At 41.4% G+C, this 16,761-nt stretch overlaps 1 protein-coding gene and 1 long non-coding RNA gene across 4 annotated transcripts in view; both read left to right on the top strand.

Annotated features, from left to right (window-relative positions):
* The window catches only part of LOC148015677 (Ubiquitin-like superfamily protein), a 112,723-nt gene that overhangs the window by 40,542 nt on the left and 55,420 nt on the right, over positions 1 to 16,761 (top strand). The window lies entirely within an intron of this gene.
* Positions 11,872 to 12,427, top strand: LOC148015678 (uncharacterized). The gene is made up of 3 exons (XR_015688423.1): positions 11,872 to 11,944; positions 12,083 to 12,188; positions 12,311 to 12,427. It is a non-coding gene; the product is annotated as an uncharacterized LOC148015678 (long non-coding RNA).

Consider the following 16,761-nt stretch of genomic DNA (forward strand, 5'->3'; position numbering starts at 1 on the left):
ATCACCATGTGAAGATATGCTTGCTGTAATTCACTGATGAGAACAATTTCAGCAATAATGCAATAGTCCCAAGTTGCAATCAAGTACCGCGGGCCCACCAATTCAAAGGATTTGATGGTATCCCGGTGATGGAACCATGAAACCAACCTTTCTTCCGTGAATGGGTGGTAAATCCCTGATTACAACTTAATTACAGCAGCAAACAATAAAAACAAATATGAAAATACAAATTTACCTACTGATCTTGGACAATGCACACCCGATTAGCCCCAAAATTGGCGCCCATTTCGGTATTTCTTTAGATTTATTGAAGAAAAAGTTGATTTACAATGAGATTCTCCTGATCCCCTTCGCAATCCAAACTCCCCTTGTTGTCCGAAGTGACTAGCAAGTCTTCAATTTGATTTGCCCCTTGATTCGGGCACTTAATTGGCCTTCACCTACTTCATGGAGGATGGAAATGCCCCAAATTCAATGGTTGGCTAGTCCACTTGAATTTAGCTGAAATTCACCTTCAGCCTTGAAAAATCCAAGTCTTGGAGCTTCAAATTTTTGGCATGCTTTCCGAGGCTGTTGCTAAACCTTAATTTCTGCTGTAAATTAGGGTTTACAACAGAGAAATTTGCAATTTCTCAGCCTCCAAGGGTCCAAACACTGAGATCTTTGGAGCAAGGCTGTGAAGTGGCTGGAAGATGAGAGAGAAAGCTGTAGAGAGAGAAAATTCAGAGTTTTGTTGCAAAGATTGACTGAAAATCAGTCAAATGCAGCTGTTGCCTTGCCACAACAACTTGCAGATGCAAAGAACTGAAGAAAATCGATCATTTACTGCTGCTGCTCCATCTCAATAGCCTGTAGATGCTGTCATATGTTGTTGATTGGTCTTCTCTTGCCCTTGGCTACCTCAGAAGGTCCTCCAATGGCTGCAAATTAGACTAACAACATTTCCTCTCTCTCTCTCTCTTGCAGGTTGAATATACTAAAAATACCTCTCTCCAACCTCTAAAGATGTTTTCTAGTCTTGCATGGGGATTTTCGACAAAAGTGCTAGCCTTTCAAAATGGCTTTTTCGGCATTATCCATAATTAAATATTAATTTTCAGTCTTTAAATACTGAAAATTAATTTAATTATGGCTAATGTCGGAAAAGCCATTTTGAATAATTATTTTGGTGCCCTAAAAATAATATGATTACCCAATAATTAAATTGGCTAGGCAACTTCCATTCCGGAGTGTCTCTACACCATCTTTGACCATCAGATGGATGTTAGGTACATTATACGCCATCTTTGGTATTACCAACTGATACTTATGGCCAAATGAATGACCTAGGCCAACAACTGGCACCCAATACCACGAAGTACCTGTGCGACATAACTTATAGCAACTTTTCACTTTGACATTTCATGATTTCCTCGGGTCTCAAGCTTGTAAATTTACTCTAACCCCAATTGCACCTGGCATGTGCAACATTTATTTAACCATGTGATTAAAAGTTAATCCACATTTTAAGTGAGGTTTCAAAAATACATGTCCTCATGACAACAACATGTATAAGAGAGTCATATTCATTCCATCTGCTAATGCATAACTCCTTGATCTACTCATACCTATTTGCATTGGGTTTCAAATTCTCCAACTTCTCAATCATGCAATCCATACCTTCATAGATCTTCCTAACGCATGGATCTATATCATCTACAAGCCTCAACATATGCATGATAGGATCAACCATTTAGTTGGTGCAATTCACCTCATCCCAAAAATCTCTATGAAAGACATATGCATTACATAACAGAGCAATACCAGTGGCAGCCCCAGTCCAATCTTTGTACTCATCACTAGCAAATAACTCCCTAATTGCATCTTTGCAATAGTGCAATTGATCAAGCATAAGAAAGTTTTATGCAAATCGTGTTTCCAAGTATTGGAGAAGTTCTTTATCATTTCTTTTGCGGAACTCAATATGCAAGTACTAATGTTTACATATAAATGTGACAATCTTGTTGCCTTTTGCAACAAGGGATGCAATCCATGGTGGGCCCCCAATATCCTTCAACAAGTTATTCAAGCAATGCACCATGCATGGATTGAAGGTGATATGTGGATACATTGTCATTAAAATGTTTCCTGTTGCCGTGTTTGTAGGTTCACCATCTGGCACAAGTTGCACTATATTTTCTGCCCCAACAGCTTGCACTGCCTTGCACCACTCGGATGCCAATACATCTGCACTCTTTCCAGTCTCTGAAGCATCATGACTACCAATGAAATATACATCCCCATTAGAATATGCGACAACACCATGTATGGACCTATGGCGTGTGTCACTCCATCCATCTGCTATAATGTCACTCCATTTCTTACCTGTTGATTGCGAATGCTTGTACTATGCAAAATCTTTGTCACCATATTTAAAAAATAAGGTGACCTATTTGATTTGAATGCAATATGGTCATGGTAGAAAAAGCGTGCCATTGCTACATCTATTTCCTCTTTTTCTTTGGTTCCCATGAAGTGTGCAATGAACTTTATCTAACACCACGACCTGTTGCCACTGATGGCCCCACGAGAAGGCTTTGTAGCCACTAATCCTGGTGGTCTTTTGCATGAAGCACCATGCCCTGCTGGCCTCGGAGTCCATGTTGTTGGATCCATTGCTATGTTTGGTGTCTTCCTAGCATCTGAATTTCCCATAGAAGTGACTATGCGGTCAAGTAACTCCTTTCTTTTCTCAATTGATACATTGGTGCAAAAATGTACCTCTTTCCCCTCCTCATGTAGAAGATGGGCTCTCACTTTATCGGCTCCACTAGTGCGAGCATAAGAGCAAAGTTTGCATTTCCAAGGGCGAGCCCCTCCACCTCTCAAAGGCACCCTTGCATCTACCTCATCCCACCATGACCAAGTAGTGCTTCAACTTCGTCCAATTGTTGACGAAGTACTTGCTGAGGATGATGAAGATCCCATAGATGTCAATTCTGCCATCTATATAAAAGTGACAAATAATTAGTAAAGCTCAATGAAATTGCAGAAATTTGCAGCCAAAATTTCAACATGCATGTGTTAAATGTTTGCTAAAAATACCGAACTTTGGTGCTACTTCAGCCTGCATTCCTTTTACTGAAAATTCCACAAATTTGGGGCATTGCAGCCTGCATTCCCTTGCTGAAAATGCCTAAAATTTCGTGGCATTTTGAGCTCCCAAATTTAGGGTAATGACTGTTGAGAAAACCCCAAATTCAAGGGCAACAACTGATGCAAAATGCCCCAAATTTGGGGGAGATTGCAGCCTGAATCATGGATGCTTTAAATTGGGGCAAATCCCTGCTGAATCCCCCCTAAATTGGACCAAAGACTGATCTAAAATACCCCAAATGTGAGGGCAATTTCAGATCTCTAATGCCCCAGATTTGGGGGCAATTCAGGCCTCAATTGTAAATACTTTGAATTTGGGATAATTGGGGCGATTTGGGGTAATCGTCCAATTTGTGACATTGGGAGCAATTTGGGGCAATCAATAAGGGGGCATTTCGGGTCCCAAATTGCTCCATATGCGTAAAATTTGTCCATAAAGCCCCAACATTGATAGAATTTACACAAATTTCTCAACATTTAAATAAAATTGAAAGCAGTGTGCATGTTTAGTAGATACCTTGGAATTTAGACAAGCTGAAATTGATTGTTGATGATGTGCCAAGTCACGTGTAAACTTCCACTCCGCACCAACTCGTGACAGCCCACAGGGCTTGGCAATGTATGTGTGTGTGTGTGTGTGTGAGAGAGAGAGAGAGAGAGAGAGAGAGAGAGAGAGAGAGAGAGAGAGAGATGGTCGCGACTTGTAGTATGCTGCACCTTCAGCGTTGACATGTGGACGGACGACAGGTGGGAGATCATGGGTGAGAGACAAGCGCAGGCTGACGGCGGATGACAAGCGAGAGATTACAGGCAAGAGATTAGGGCGAATGCGCAATGGTAGGGAAAATGTACGTTTTAACTTTTTTATTAAAAAAAAATATATGCTATGTTGGAACGGCTATTCCAAATAGGGAATAGTCAAGGAACGGGTTGGAATGGGGCAGGGAACGGGTTGGAACATTCCGCCAATGTTTCGTAGGTTCAATCCTTCCGGAATGCGCTAGTCTGTTCCTGAGTGTCGGAACGAGCGTTTCTTGCCTCTATGCCAACACTATACAGAGTATTTGCATGACCAATATCAATGCCATGAGTCCCAAACACAATGGGCTGCATATATGCGTTGCCAAACTTGCTACTTTGTGCCCCAATATCATGCCAACATTGCCATACATGGGGTAATACATATTACCAACCATATCGGGATACATTGGGCGCACACTGCGCATTGGTTGCTGCATACCATAAGGAGTTGTGCCATATATCTTTGTATGCGGTCCTTAACCCACTATAGCATGGAAACTAGTGCCACCACCAAGGTATCATGGCTGCCCCATCGGATGGAGTACAACTTAGATCCTTTGATCTCCTCTACTAATCAGTATGCGTGTAGACAGCAACCAGCGATTGGACTTTACCTTGGGATGTGTGGCCCAAAAATTTGAAAAGCCAAAATTTCTCGCACCAATGTTGAAGAAATTACGCAATGTTAGTAACTTTGATGGAGTTTCGTACAAGAGCTCGAATTAGGCAAAAGGCCCAAGAAATTTTGAGAAATTTTAGAAATTGGAAAAGTTGGTTGAAAATTCCTAAATTTCTTGGCATGGAGTGTGAGGAATTGAAAACTTCTTTGAAATTGGGGATGAGTTGAGCAAGATGGATGGAAAATTACAAAACTTTTCAAAAACTCCAAATTTAAAAAATTAGGTTTTTATGATTTTTTAAGATATGCAGAAAATGGTGAGCAAGGCTGAGAAAATGGTGGACAAGGTTGAGAAAATGATGTACAAGACTGAGAATATCATGAGCAGGACTGAGAGTGGCTGTGTGTGCAAGGTTGTGTGCTTTACCACTTGATCCAATTTGATGAGGCATGTATTAGATTCCCAAGGTTTGTGGGAACTTGTTCTCGGACATGAATCTCAGCTTGGCTCCTGCTGGTATCCATATGAGGTTTGTCAATCTTGGAAAAGTAGAAATGCCATAGCTATTGTCAATTTGATGCAAGGTCTCCTCCTTGAATTTCACTTGTAGCCCCAACACTATGACCTTGCCTCTAAGTGTTGGGCCCATCTCGTTGATTGGTATGGATGTAGGATCGGACTCATCACATCAACTTAAATCATGAGCTTCAAAACTTCACCATCACTGATAAGGATGACTTGAAAGTTAAGCCGGTTGAGTATCGACGTTTACTCTTTGAGTTCTCAACCACTAGGGTCCCTAATTCCCTTGATGATAAGCTTACATTATTCCTTAATAAGCTACCGTGGAAATATTTCCATTTTGTACAACATGGGATCTCATAGCCTTAAATGCCGATGTTCTATGAATTTGAGTGTTAGCTCTTGCGTTATACTCGGCTGTTTGATCAGTTTTATGGAATATCCTCTATAAAGGGGGCCTTTGTTGCATCTTCTTAGAAGGGGCAGCAAGGGAAGGGCAAGGAAAATCGACCTTCCAATCAACATCCAAATCCAAATCAAGCTTGTGAGTCATAAGGAACTTTCTTGTCAAAACTCAAACCGGGGTGGCAGAATGTACCAAAGAAAAATCGGTATTGTCCATTGTGAAAAGATTGGTCACTTTGACGACAAGTATCGTTTAAAGGCTAAGGACAAGTTGCCCAAGACACGTGTCTTGAGTCCATTTGGTGTGGGCACCCTTGACGCCGCCCCCCTCCCCCCCCTCCACAGTTAAGATACCAAGGTAGATCCATTGCTCACACAACAACTAGTTCTTTTGCTCCCTCTTCACTTGAGGGGTTGTTAGAAATGTCTGCCCATCCTACTATTGTGGACTTCAGTTATCCTTAGGCATGTGTTGCCTCTCTTGAGGGACCGACTTGATGCATCCCCTCTGTGTTTTGAGTTGTCATCTCCTTCGATTTCGTAGCTAGAAGCACTCAAGCCCACTTTCCCTAGAGACCATTTGGCCACAACACATTGTGGTGCCTTCCTTTAGTTCAAATCTCTACGATGTTGAATGTGATTCCTTTACACTTCTCACCTACACATCACTTGATCCTTGTAGAGCACGCTCTAGTTTGTTTTCTCTTTTCATTGCATATTTCTCCTTTTACTTTCTTACAATCTCAACTTGTCTATCTTTTGGTAGTTAGAGTCCCATTCATATTTGTCCGTAGTACTCACTTGCACTTAACATTGAAGTTGAGGTTTGTATGTTTTATGATCTTATGTAGTTATTTTTGCTTCGTTTTTGCATGTTGACATTTGCTTCTATAGGATCTACCACCTAGCAAAGCCTTGGATCATTCAGCACTTCTCTCTATGGTTGTATCTTTTGGTGGCACTTCTTTTCTAGGATTCGTCATTGTCTCTTTAGAGACCACCTTGGAGACTTTTTATTTCACAGGTTTTCCGCTAAACATGTATCTTGCTTTTCTTCTTTGGACGCTACTCTTTTTTCCGATCCCTATTGACATTTTGGGGATAGAGGGGGTGTTTACTTCTCCTTCCACCGTTCGATGGTGAGAGGAGGTGGTCTACAGTTTCCCTTCCACTTTGAGAAGGGACGGTTTTCTTCTCTTGATAGTGACAATGATGATGCTTACAGTTTTTCGCTCTCAGACATTTATTTACTTTGTATTGTACACTATGAACATTCATAACTTCATCCGCATTGTTAGAATGATATGATTGTAAAAGGGTGCTTGGGCAAGTGAACAATTTTCTTGCGAGGGCATGGTCCAAGTGGCACGGTTACATCACATTTTATATGAGCATGAAAACTTGCATATTCCTTTGCATTACCCCATGCATTAGCATTGTGTTTATGTAAATATATATCTTTGCAGATTTATCCTTTTTCGATTACCTTTGGGAGTGGCTAACTCCGGATCCACCATACTTGTGGCATTGCACATGTCAACCTTTAAAGATAAATTTTCCTTATGCTTGTATGCTTGCTTTTCTTGACTTGCTTGCTTCCACATTGTATTGCTTGTCTCTCCACATATTCTCCATTTGCTTGGCATACATACACATTCTTAGGTAATCCCTAGGCACTTATCCTAGTAGTGTGGGATTCTTTTACCTGTTTTATGAAGATAGTAGGGCTATCCATACTTATTTCCTGTACTTTGGACAATGTGACTCAATGGGACGAACATTGATTTGAAACCCTCACTTAATGCTAAATCTTGTGACAACCTAAAGTGTAGCCCTAAAAAAACCAAACAAAAAAAAACCCCCAAAAGTCCATTGTTGATTCCATCCGCCTTTGTAGGACTTGGTCGGCCCCTGTGCAGCTGACAAGTATCCTTGGTCTGATAGCTTGGTCTCTATGGGGAGATCACTTGGACTCTCTTGGTAAGATAACCATTGCCTCTATAGTCATGGTAGGTCACTGGGCAGCCGACACGTACCCTTTGCTCGATGCCCTGGCTGCTTTGGGGTGGGAAATGCATTAGCTCAACTTAAATAGCCCTAAAATATGCTTAATTAATAAATAAACCTTATTATTTTGAAGAGAAACGTGATTCTAGAGAGTTACTATGTCCCATGTGCAAAATCCTAATTTTTGTATGCAATTTTTTTAATGAATAGGCATGTAGCCCACTACTCTCTTTGAATCTCGTTTTTGCAAGTCTCAAGAGTCATGACTCTGCCGTCTGCAACCATTCGCGAGGGACATCGCGGTCAGAGTTTCCTATTGCTATTTGCTACCATTTGGCACCTGATTCTAGCGTTCATCTCCATCTTTGAGTTGCCACCTGTATCTAGGAGTTGTCACTTGGTACCTTGGAGTTATCACCTGCACTTAGAACATTGCATTTGTTGTTGATATCATTATCCGGAGTTGTCGCTTGGTACCTTGGAGTTGTCATTTGCACTTAGAACATTGTGTTTTTTGTTGTTGACATCATCATCTGGAGTTGTCACCATTAGTCAGACATTGTCATCATTATCCAAAACCTTACTTTTACGGAGTTTCTCTCTCCTCTAGCTATCACCTGCACTTCTTGCACAATCATTCAGTGTTTCTAGCAGTTGCTCAAATTTTCTCTCTTCTCAAATACCTTTATTTTTTGTCTCTCTCTCCTCACTGCTTGTTTGTATTAAATCTAGCCTCTCTGGCTGCGTTTATTGTTGTTCGACACATGGAGGCTGCCTTGTTGCATTTCAAGATCTGGTCAGAGTACTCACACTCTCTCCCTTATAACCTCTGTCTTGATCCCAAAGATACGAGAGTTCGAGGTTCAATATTCACTACGTAGTGTGTTTGCTGCATGAGCATTGTATATTCAGTAGTCATTCACTTCATTATTCATTGTGTTCACTATCTTTGAGTTACCCTAACCCTAACTGTGTTCTGCATTTATTAATTTGTGCTTTGTTGACCATTGGTTTTGTGTTTTGTGTGTTTAGAGCATTTCTTCATATCCCCTCTGTAGACACCATGAGCTGTTGATGTGGATGGAAGGTTTGAAGATGACTAAGATGGATCAGACTTGTGATGTTTTGGGTCCGGACATGGCCCTGGAAGAAGCTACTTGGAAGAAGAGATTGCGCCTTGCATTGATGAGATGGCTCTGGTCTCTCTTGAGGATCAGCCATCTGTCAAACACAGCAAGTTTCTAAATGAACAATTTCCTGCGTCTATGAGGCTCCTAACCAGGCTGATTGCCCATAGTGTTCCTACATAGGATTCGCAATAGTCAAATTGGGAACCATTGCTTGAGTTTGCCAATTTCCTGTTGGAGGAGTATGTTGAGCACAATCATTGAGTGATTCCTATATGGGAGAAGGAAGATTTTGGATACATAGTTAAACACTCAGGAGGTTCTTTGTTCATTTTTTGCTTCCCATGAGTAAAGTGTCATTCTCTTCTTCATTGGCCGGATACGTGTTCTTGACCGGATCCGTCAACGGCTAACATCTCTTCTTGAAGCTGATTATGTGGGGAAGATTTTTGCTGGTTTGCGTGGTTTCTATGAGGTTGTGCTTCATTCTCCTTTAAAACAATATTTTCTTCTCGCCTAGCTGCCCCTCTTATTTGAGAAACAATTAGTGCAATTGTTTTGTGGCATCCCATGGCGGACTTCCAATGTTTGCTCGAGCAAGCATATTTGGTATGGGTGGAAGTTGAGTGTTACTCGGCAGTTTAGTGGGCCCTTCGTAAGGATGCTATGATTGCAGTGGGTTGTGTGTTGGTGCCCCCCAATTTGAATGCAACCAATAGAAATCGCTTGTGCATGCTATGGGACACAGCTAGAAAGAGGCCTAATTGGTTGTGCCTCAATTGCAATGGTATGAGGCCTCTTTGGTTTTGGCTCAAATGGGATACTTTTGTTGGCCACTATTTCTCTTGTGGTCAATTGGGTCACTTTGCAGTAGAATGCCCAGCTTGCAAGAGTATCTTGGTAGATCAGCCCATGGATAAAGCTCGAAGTGCACCCCCTGGTTTTTCTGAGTAGCAGATTGTTTCAGCTATAATCAGCCTTTCTCCTCGGATAGGGCTGTAAAAAACCTGGTTAAGCACTAATCATAGCAAGCATAAAATTCACATAAACTGAAAATGTACACTTTACACTTTAATCTTAGACATTGGACAGCTTGTTGGCCCCAAGATTGGCACCCCTTGCTGTATTTCATTAACTTTGATTGCAAATGGATGGAGTACAACACGGCTCCTCTGACGTCCCCATCTAATCCAAGTGTCTATTGCTGTCAAAACTGACTAGCAAGTCTCCAAACCAATTTGCCCCTTGGTTTGCTTGGAGATTGGCCTTCACTCGGCTCGTTGAAAGACAAATTCAGCCCCAAATTTGATATTTGCTACTTGGCTTCTTGAATCTTCATGAAATTTCTCAATTTCAACTAATAGAATTCAAGTCTTAGGCCCTCAATTTTGAGCATGCATGCCAAGGTAGCTCTCAAAGCTCTAATTTCTGCTTTGTAGAACACCGCCACCGGCTGTCTTCAGTCCACCATCTGCAGTGGCAGGTCAGCCGCCAGCAGTCGCCAATTGCCAGCATTGCCTCTAAGCAGTCCCACTGCCTATGCCACCCATGCTAGCCCTGTTCGCCACTAGCCTGCCACCTGAGCCAGCCTGCCTCCGGTTTTGACTACGCCTGTAGCAATCCTCTGCACTGCCACCATAGGGGCCCACTAGCCTTGGTCCGCCATTTCAGCCCCTGTCCAGCTGTAGACTACTTGCGCAGACAGAGCTGCCAGCTCAGCCATGTATGCTCTACTCCTCTCCTGCCAAGTCCGCCTTTTGCACCACCTGAATCAAAGGTAAAAAAAGGGATTTTTTTTTCAAATGATCAAATTTTCAATTTAGATTTGATCTACTGGAAGGGGCTTTTGCCCGAACAACATATCTCTATTTCTGCAAGTGTCTGGGACAACATTTATTGCAAATAATTTGTGAGTTTTGAATTAGAAATTTGGGGCTTTTGATGTCAACTCAGAGATTGGCAAATGTATATCAATGAGAGTTTGTAATAGATTGAATTTGTGCATTTTGGGACAAGAAATTTCGGGGCTTTTGCATTTTTTGTGCTGCTGAGCACTGTTAGTACCTTGGACAGCATGTGCATCAATTAATTTTTGACAAAGTGTGATTAGATTTGCTAATTACAGCAAGGTGCTTGTTGTAATTTCTGTAAATTCTCAGATTTCCAAGTTAGTCTAGCTTGAACTATTGCTCTTGTGCTCTTTGATTAGTGACATTTACCATGGCCAATTAGGGAGGTGATATATTCACATATGCGTCCAAGGAGGATAGATTGGATGGCAATAACTATTCTCTATGGTCTTTTATGATGAAAAATGTGCTGATTGCAAAGAATCTTTGGGATTATGTCAGTGATTAAGAAGTTTGTCTTGGAGTTGTGGCTCCTGCTACACCTCTTCCAGGAGGACGTGGACAAAGAGCCACTCAGCCCACTCAGCCTGTTCAGCCCGCTCCAGCTGAGCCACTTTCCCAGAGTTCAGTAGCACAAGAGGCATGGGACACATGGGATGCTTAGGCATTGTTGTTGATTGCATTGGTAGTTCAATGGTCTATCATTCCCCCACATTTGGTCTGCAACTTCTTCACGAGAAGCATGGCTGACCCTAGAGCAGATGTTTGTTGGAAACAATGAGACAAGCATCTCTTTCTTGAAGAAAGAGCTTGAGACCATGAAGATGGATGAAGGTGATTCTATGTAGGATCATCTCAATAAAATTCAGGACTTGCGTGAATAGCTTATGAATGTAGATGAGTATTATTGAGATGCGCAATTGATCTCTACCACTTTGAATTCATTGCCACCCTCGTATATGTATTTGGCCTTTCATACGGCCTTGAATCTCACCATGAGGATTTCCCCACAGCCACTTACTTTCCTTTAGTTGGTTAGTTTGCTCTTAAAGGAAGAGCAAACAAGAAAGAATAGTGGGATGGATGTTATAGCCTCTGAGCAAGCTTTTATGGCAAGGCAAAAGGGCAAGGGCAGCCAAGCTAAAAATGCTCCGCAGAGCTCTAGGACTTGAGGTACTTCATAGAGTAGCAAGAAACAAGGGGCATGCAAGCTAGGAAGGGCAAGTATCACTATTGCAAGAAGCTAGGTCACTACATCATAGAATGTAGAAAGTGGATAGCCAAGGAGGAGTTAGGGATGTCTGTTTTTAATGCACCTTCTATTGCTATACTAAGTTTGCGTCTTTTGTTGTAGACCATGACTATTGTTTCTACACTTGCAGTTATGACTCTTCTTGGGATGATAGAGCATTTAGCTGTATTGAGAATGTGAGCACATGGTTCTTTGACAATGGTGCTTCTAGACATATTACATTCCGTAAGGATTTGTTTTCCTCCGCTATTGCAGCTCTTGTTGACAAGGCTGTATAATATGCCAATAATGCATCATACCTTTGTTAGTGGTATTGGGGAGATTGTATTAACAACTATTGATGGCTCTATTTTTTGTTTGTAGGATGCATTATTTGTGCCAGGCATGAAGAAGAATTTGTTGTGTATTTCTTCTTTGGCAAAGTGTGGTTTACAAGTCACATTTGATGATGAGAGATGTATGGCCAGAGGTAAAGAACATATGACTTTGATTTTGACTGGCACTTTATGTCATGGACTAAATGAGTTAGATGCTTATTCAATTTATCAGTTGGTCTATCTAACGTCCACTCTCACTCTTGCTTTGTCACAGGCAGAGTTTTGACATGCTCGCATGGGGCATGTTAACTATTGTAGCTTGATGCTTATGTAGCGTATACAGATCCTTGATGGCTTACCTCTTTTGGAGAGACCTCCAGAGCATATATGTGAGGAATGCATTTTGGAAATAATGCATCGTTTTCCATTTCCTCGTGATGTTTCTTTTAGAGCAACTACCAGATTAGAGATTGTGTATTTGGATGTATGTTGCCCTATGTAGACAAAGTTATTGGGTGGCTGTTACTATTTTGTCACTTTCATTGATGACTTTACTCATTTTTGCTGGGCCTACTCTTTGGTGAAAAAGTCAGAAGTGTATGATGCATTTTTGGCTTTTGTAGCACTTGCTGAAAATTTGGACCAAGGGGGGGGAATACACGTCTCCCATGTTGAATAAATTTTTGAACTAGAAAGACATTGTCCGGCAATACACTACCGCTTATACTCCACAGCAGAATGGAGTTGTAGAGAGGAAGAATCAGTCACTCATGGAGATGGCTCTAGCAAGAAACAATCCACTGTTGTCACATCGTTATGTGAAGTCGAATTCAAGCCAGCTTTCATTATCACAATTGAATGTGTATGGTTGAGATGTTTGTTGACTGATTTAGATGTATCTATCATGGAGCCTACTCCTTTGTTTACTGACAGTCAGAGTGTCATTGTAGTGGCACGGGACCCAGTGTTTCATGCACGCACGAAATGCATAGAGATTCACTATCACTTTGTTAGAGAGAAGCTAAATGCAGGAGATATCAGCCTTGTCTATTGTCCTACCACTAGTAATGTGGCAGACATCTTTACCAAAGCTCTTTCTTGTGACAAATTTGAAGCATTTCGCAATGCTTTAAATATCATTTTTTCATACATTATTAGCTGCAGTTTTCCTCATGACCAACACTATACGAAGCATTTGCATGACCAACATTATCACCATGGGTCCCAAAGATAGTGGATTGCATATTTGCATTGCCAAACTTGCCACTTTGCGCCCCAGCATCATGCCAACAATGCTATACATGGGGTAATGCATATTACCAGCCATACCCGGACACATTGGACCTTGCACACCATGCATTGTTTGCTACATATGATAAGGAGTTATGTCATACATTCCTATATGTGGTCCCTGATCCACCATAGCATGGAAACTAGTGCCACTATCAAAGTATCATGGCTATCCCATCATTGCATGCATGCCTTGTTGTCCAAAAAGCTTTGGATTGGCACTTCCAAGTTGGCCTTGGATATGCATCAACTACCCCACTGGCATCATTTGCTTATACTTACTATCCACATTTGGAACATCATGCTACTGTGTTGGCTCTTCCTTTGGTGCATCTTGCTGTCTCGAAGCTTTTGAAGACGATTTGCTCTTCTTGCCTTTGCTGCTGTCCTTAAAGGGTTTAAAAAGCATATTAACTGAGGATAATTTTCCAATTACACAAACATTTTAGCTATTGTTATCAGTTGATCTTTAAAATGGTCATCAAATTCCTCTTGCTTTTGCTGGTCATCAGCTTTTAAAGGCCTAGGAGGGCCGACATTGTGGTCTAAACCAATATTATCAGCTTGCTGTCCATGGTGCGTGCCTTGTCCAATATTAGGCATTGCATTTTTCCCAACACTTTGTGAATTTTCAAATTGAGAGACATGATCTTTGCTTGATCCCATCTCACTATCTAAAGACATTTTTGTTGTAATGCTCCATTGAATACAATTTCAGCGCTAAAGGAAAGTTTTTGACATTCAATGAGGTACCTCTAGCCTGCCAAATCAAGGGATTGAGTGGTATCTCGGGAATAGAACCATGAAACTAGGCTTTCTCTTTGGATAGGGCGGTAAATAACATTAAGTACTAAATACAAGCAGCATAAAATCCACATAAACTAAAAATGCATACTCTGCCACTTTAATCTTGGTTATTGGACAGCCTGCTGGCACTAAAGTGACCCCCCTCGCGGTATTTCTTTAACTTGTATTACAAATGGTTGGAGTACAACAGGTATCCTTTGATCTCCTCCGCTAATTGAAGTGCCTCTTGCTGTTAAAACTGATTAGTAAGCCTCCAAACCAATTTGTAGCTCCTCAACATAATCCATTGATGATCCAATGAAGGGCTTCAATTGACTCACATGGAAGACATTATGAATCTTTGTGCTTGGGGATTGACCCTTACTCTACTCCTTGAAAGACAAATTCAGCCCCAAATTTGATATGGGCTGGTTGGCCTCTTGAATCTCCTTGAAATTCCTCAAATTTAGCCACTGGAAGTCAAGTCTTAGGCTCTCAATTCTTAACACACATCCCAAGGCATCTGCCAAAATCCTGATATCTGCTGTAAATTAGGGTTTATAACAGAGACTTATTGAAATCCCTTCCTTTGATGGCTTAAACTACTGGAAAATGCCGAGATTACTTCAAAGACGGTTGGGGATGAGAGGGAATACTATAAAGGGAGAAATTTCAAAGTTTCATTGCGAGAAATGTTGAAAAACTGTTGCTACCTTGCTGAAATAGCCATGGAAGTTGTCACCTACAGCTTAGGACCACAAGAAAGACTGTTGCCCTTGTTGGGATAAAGGCCCAGTTTAACCCCTGTGTATAGTACACGCACATTGTACATGTGAATGTACCCTTACGTACCCCAAGTATAAATACATTTTATTCTTTGTGTATCAACACATTTTTTGTTGGTACACTCTTATCGAATCGTACTTGACTCTGCTCTCTCACACTCTCTCTTCAGCCGTCATGCTCTCATGCTCACTCCTCCTCGAACTTTTGTCACTTTGTAGCTGTGCTTTACAACAACTGGTATTAGAGCGAGGTTCTACACGTTCCTTGATGTGCAGCCGACTGACAACTAACAGAAGATACATAGCTTACAGTCGTATGTGAATAGCTCAGGCGACAAATACGCAGCCTGCGGGGGCAAGCTTCAGGTAGGCTAACAACCAAAAGGACTGTTTGCGACGGGTTCAGCAAGCGCATGCGCCGGGGGGGGGGGGGGGTGCTAAGTAGTAGTCGCCGCCAGACGGGCAGTGGCACGTGGAAGGGACTAGGTAGCAGTCGACGTGGCGTCGGACTGTGACGGCCAGTTGTCGGCAGACAGGCCACGTGACTTGCCTGATGGGTCAATGGATCCACGTCAGGTCACGTAAAGTTTTTTTAAAATCAAATCTTCCCTTAAATCCTTTCAGCCATCACTTACTCTTGGCAGGAGTTCACGTGCTGGAGGCACAGGTCACAAATCTGTGCAAATTTGGTCCGAAAAATTGGGGTTTCTCCAAGATTTGACATGGCTTATGCCCGTTAGTGATTTTGAAGTCAAGAATTGCAGACATTGCGTGTGGTAACTTCAATTAATTTAGGGATTTTGCCAAATTATTCAGATTTTTGCTCCTTTGAGAAAAATTTCTTGACATTGGATTCCAAAAATTTGGGGCTTTTCGTGTATTGGCAAAATTTTGCTCAGCTAGGTCAGATTGGCTGACATTTATGCAATTTTGGACTTGAAAATTTGGGGTTTTGTGCAGAATTCGGTAAATTTCTGCATTTTTGCCTGTGTGGTGGCTGGTTTTGGTACAAACAGCAGAAATTTATTTCTGGTTGAGAAAGAACAACAATGTATTTTGCTGGTTCAGCTTGTGCTTCTGCAGTTTAGTGCATTTACTCTTGTGTTCGTGATAAAATGGCTGCAACTTCTTCTAGTTCAGACATCAAGAGTTTGATGGAAATCAAACGGTTTGATGGTCATGGCTTTGACCTTTGGAAAGACCGTATGCAGGGCATTTTGTTTCTAAAGGATTGTGAGGATGCTTGCAAGAAGATAAACCCGCACTAATGTCTGATGCAGATTGGGCCAGAGTAAATAAAAGGCTGTGGCTTACATAAAGATGGGTGTCACTAATGACATTTTGACATACATTAAGGGTTTAGATACAAGTTATGCAATATGGGAAAAGCTGAAAACCACTTATGAGATCACCGCACCTATTAATCAGGTGCATTTAATGCACAAGTTGGTGAATATGCTCAAAGATACAAATTTGAACTTTGGTGATAAGTTGAGGGCAATCTTCTTGATCATGACACTACTTGACTCTTGGGAGACCTTGGTGGTTTCACTAAGCTATAACCCCAATCTCTCATATGATGGAGTGAGGGGTTCTATCTTGAATGAAGAAATTAGACGTAAGTCTAGTGGAGAAGGCAGCAACTCGGCTTATAATGTAAGAGGCAGGGCTGAAAAGAAAAATGCAAATGCAGGACAGAGAAATAGAAGCAAGAGCAAAGGAAAGGAAAAGAGTGACATTACTTGCTATCATTGTGGTTAGAAGGGCCACAAGAAACCTGATTGCAAGTATTACAAGAAGGAATAAGAGAGAAAGAAGAATGCAAGAGATAAAAAGAAGAAGGAAGATAAGACAGATGCATCTG

This window comes from Lygodium microphyllum, chromosome 24, assembly GCF_053477565.2.
Source record: "Lygodium microphyllum isolate KBCC chromosome 24, Lygodium_microphyllum_v1.1.10, whole genome shotgun sequence".
In the NCBI taxonomy this organism is placed as follows: Eukaryota; Viridiplantae; Streptophyta; class Polypodiopsida; order Schizaeales; family Lygodiaceae; genus Lygodium; species Lygodium microphyllum.